We start from the raw sequence: 5,035 nt of genomic DNA on the forward strand, positions 1-5,035 counted from the left end.
AATAATCTTGTTGATTTCTAGTTCTCTTTGCTTTGTTTCCTATATTAAAATGAAGGATGGTTTCTCCTGCGCTATAAGATCTTTTAGAGAGTTGGTTTTGGAGGGGTGCCCAAGTCCCCTGTTGTTCCATGAAAGGATTTTGATCATTTCAAACCTGTGATTCGAGGAGGTGCTCTGCCTCCCTTGTCTCTGCTTGATATTTCTTGGTCTTTTGTGCCCTGGATGTAAGATTCTATTGGATTCTACAAGCCTAGAGCTATATCTTTCTGTGCATTCTCATCCCTATGCTATTTGGAGGTCTTTCTGCCCGGCTTCTTTTGACCATCTAAAGAGGATCCCTAGTCCTTGGAGTTGCTGCGAGTAATTCTAGGAGGGAGGGGGTCTGATAAAAGGGGGGGGAGAATGGTCATAGAATGGGGGGAAGAGGGGTGTTCAGGAAGATTCAAGGGAATAGGATCATCTTCAGGGAGGGAGAGAACATGGAAAGGATTGGAGGATGGAGGAGATTGAAGGGATTTTTCCAATCCAGGGGATTGAGGTCGATGAGGAGAAGAAGGAGGAGGGGATGGGGGCAGGGCGGAGGGGTTATGAGAGGAAGGTCCAGATTCATTGGGCATTTTGAGACCAGGGGCTGATTTTTTCTTTTTTACCACTTCCCATTGTTGTTCTTGAGGATTGTTATCAACATTAATTAGCTTAGTGCAGCGGTTAGCAAAATGACCATACTCGTGACACACCTTACACTTGAAGGGGATCTGTTCGTAATCAAGCTGTTGTATGTGTGACCATTCATCAACTTTGAGCTTGATGGCTTCTGGAAGGCCTTTGCCCAGATCAACCTTAACACAGATACGGGCACATGCCTGCATGTTGTCTCTTGGCTCGCTTCGATCAATATATTTGCCGACTACATTTCCAATGCAACGCACTGATTCATCTCCCCAGCAATGCAATGGGAGATGAGGGAGATGAACCCAAACAGGTACCGCATTAGGGATATCAAGCTCTTGATCGAATTTCGGCGTCCATTTGTTTAAATACAGACCACTGGAGTCCATGAAGTAAGGGCCATTGCGAAATATCAAGTCCTTGACGTTCTTTGTCTCAAAGTGGAAGGTGAAGTATCCCTTCCCGCAGAATCTGATAGCAATTTTCCCTTGAATTTTGTCCCCCCAATTCCTTTCCACCCACCTCTGAACAGTTTTTGGTGAGGGCCAAAGGCCTGTAAATTTCCCTATCAGTCCCTTTTCTGCCAAAGCAAGAGCAGCCATTTTGGGCAAGGTAGGAGGAAGGGAAACCTCTTGTAATCCCTCGATTTTTTTAACGAATTTAGAGATAGCAGGACGAGCTCGTTGGGGCGGTAAGGAGTTGATGAGAGCTGAAAAGGCTTGTTGCTGAGCTACCTCTTCCAGTGGAGCCTCCGGAGGGGCCATCTAGGAGAGATCCGAGCGACTCAGGAGGGAGAACCAGGGCGCTATCGCAGAAGAGGAGCCAGGCGGCCGCAACAGCAGCAAAGTGCGCGCGCGCTATGTCTCAATCCGTGTCCGCTCAATATGAAAACAGAAGAAGAAGATTCTAGGAATATTGTTAGAGCATATGTTAGGCAATATTTCAAAGAATATTCCCTATGAGGAATCTTTACGGAATCTTTAAGATTCCAGGGGTAGAATTTTGAAGGTGTCAAAAAAAAGTCAAATTTATAATCATTTGAACTAGTTTTTCACAAGGAACACGATGGCATGATCAATTTCTTCATCTAAGTAGTCGAATTTTAGTTAGCCCGTGGAAGAGAATATTTGAGGAATCTTTAAGATTCCTAGGGAGACCAGATTTGACCAAGTCAGAAAGGGGTCAAGTTTACAGTCATATTTCATAATTTTTCACAAGGAACGTGATGGCGTAGGTAGTTCCTTCATCCGAGTAGCTGATTTTTAGGTCGTCCCTAGACTTGGAGGTATAAGATGCATTGTTGCCATGTCTTCATTTGATTTTTGCTGAGATGATGATTTGCATTTGAGATCCATGTATGCCACTTTGTGAGAGGATCATTGTATGCCACTTTATGTGAGAGATTGTTCCTTTGTCATGTTAGAGGAGAGATTTTATGAGTGAGAGTTATTATAGGAGAACGTCTCATGGAGAGTCATGCCACTTTACTTAAGGGGGTTCATCCTTTTATTGACAGAGATTACACCATGTGCTCATCATCATCTTACAACAACTACTGAAGTGGCCTCCCCACTCCTGACATCTGGCCCAAAGACATATCCCACACTAGGTGAACTCCGTGATCATATTGTGTGTTTATGGTTGTTCGTGATTATTGCTTCTTGTTTCATGTTGACATTTTGCTAAAGTTGTTTAGAATATGCATTGCTCATGATTTCAAAAGCAAATGTAAGTGTCAATAAAAGGTCATTTATAATGGGGATTTTTGTTTGGAAGCATTCGCGAAAATTCCCTGGATCATAGCTAGAGGACTAACATAAGTAACCTCTTGGCCTCACCATGGGTGTTCCTATGACAAGGTAAGTGAATCTTATTGACATATTCCAATCAAGCACTAAGCATGATATGCATCAAACCAAAACAACCCACACACAAAAACAAAAAGTGCACACTTCACACTCCAAACTAAAACTAAAATACACATGTACAAAAATTATGTAGTCTGGTAGCCCATGAAATGTAGTGCCCACTGCCAAGCAGAAGCCAAGGATTCCTATTGATGTGTATGAAATCATGGGTAATTATTAACAACATGTGGTACACCATGTTAGGGCCACGCCACATAGAGTGAAATTGCCATGTCCCTAAAATTTGATGACTTCAGTGACAGCCAAGAATCATATCATTATTAGGAACTACCCAAGGATAAAGGGTAAGTGGTCTCATTAGCTAAGACATACCCTTGATGATGGACATCATGACATAATGGAGGTAGAAGACATTTGTTTTTTAATTCCATGGTTGAAAAATGTTGGAATTTTACCCTAAAATGAAAAAAGGGGTGATGTTGCATCATGACTTTTTGCATTTCAAGGTATTTTTTTCATGTTTTTAATGCAAATATGGGTTTTTAGGACTAGAGTTCTCGTTTTGATATCTGAATTCTCATTAAGTTGATAAATTTGTTTTCTATAATTATTTTGTATTTTTGGATATGATGTGCTATCTATGTTTGGTTCAGATATTACTTACAACCACCACATGCGCGAATAGAAATCCATGCACATACATGCTTGTATGAATTCTCAATTGTTATGAAAAATGCCAACATAGATAGAGGACTAACATAGGTAACCTATTGGTCTCACCATGGGTGTGCTTATGAAAAAACAAGTGGATATTATTGAAATATTCCAATCAAGCACCAGGAATAGTATGCATCGAACCAAAACAACCAATGCACAAAAATATAAAGTGCACACATCACACTCCAAACCAAAACTAAAATACATATGTACAAAACATGATGTAGTTTGGTAGGTCATGAAATGCGGTGCACACTTCCAGGCATAGGCCAAGGATTCCTATTGATGTGTATGAACTCATGGGTCATTATTAACAACATGTGGTGCACCATGTTAGGGCCACACCACATAGACTCAAATTTCCATGTTCCTAAAGATTGATGACTCTAGTGAGAGCTTAGAATCATATCATTATTAGGAACTACCCAAGAACATCAAAGATGAGTGATGTCATTAGCTTAGATAGTTCCTTGATGATGGGCATCAAGACACAATGGAGGTACAATACACTCATCAATGGAGGGGTTAGGATTGGAGAATCCAACGGAAATTTCAATATAAGAAATCCAAGACATGTCTTGATCCAAGGGTCACCCTTCACAAGATGACCCATGAAATGACTCCTAACCTAATTTAGAATTATTTTTTTTTCCAAGTTCCACCATTTCCAAATTTGGGATAATATATGTATCATGAGGCATATCCTCCCTTGATTTAGAAATTGAAGTCATGCTCTCCAAGATGACCCTTTTTGAAGGCATCTTAATACTGGGGGAGTCATGTGAAATAGGAGTGATGACCTCTATGGGTGGGGTACCTTAATAATAGTCCATATTATGGTATAATTTCTAATTAGCATTAGTATGTGTTGGAAAGACTACCAAAGAGGAAATCTATTATGCTAGAAGTTTCCTTTTCTCATCATACAAATCTACATTAAAAGGAGGCACCACCCAAGGGTCAATGGACCAATGGGATCCACTAGTGATGGAGGAGATCATATGCATGGGAGAAATAGAAGTTTCAGTTGGGGGCAGAAGAAAGATTCTAATCAATGAATAGTTCTTAAACATACCCACACTAACATTCGAAGGATATTAAAGAGTATAGCCAACAAATGGTATAGCAACAACAATGGTGGTTATCTTATTCATCACACAAAAAGTAATTTGATCAATAGTAACTATCTCACATTCATGAGGAAAGTGAAGAGCGTGAAATATCGATAACACAATAGGCATCATGGCATAAAACCAACTATGTCCAATGACCAAATTATAATCAAGGGGGGCATCAACAATGATGTTTTTCCCCCCAAGCTTGATGAAAAATGATAGGATGAGTCCCTTTAGTAGAAAGAGTGACCATCAAAGGCTTGGAGCGTAGTGGTCGATTGAATGAGTGGTGGAGAATCGATAGCTTGTTAGCATGATGAATCCATGATACACATGGAGGATTCCACATCCATAAGAGTGCAATAAATATCCCAACACAAACTAAGATCTAGAATATGATCTAAGGGAATAACCAATACTACTTGATCAACATGTAACATACTTAAATTCTCTAAACTATTGACAATTTTTATTTGTGAAATAATTTTATTATGCCTCTCTAGGATGCTTGAAAACCTTATTAGTTTGTTGCTATCCTAGAATTTTTATGATATATGTCACATTTCACCATAGAGGAAGGGGCTTGACACCATTTTTTGTTAGATTTATTCATTAATACCAGCAATGCAAACCATTCTGCATGGATAAATGACATTCATTATAATA

The sequence above is a fragment of the Pinus tabuliformis genome, chromosome 1_2, assembly GCF_031772625.1.
Source record: "Pinus tabuliformis cultivar Carrire ecotype Pingquan chromosome 1_2, CPIR1, whole genome shotgun sequence".
Taxonomy (NCBI): Eukaryota; Viridiplantae; Streptophyta; class Pinopsida; order Pinales; family Pinaceae; genus Pinus; species Pinus tabuliformis.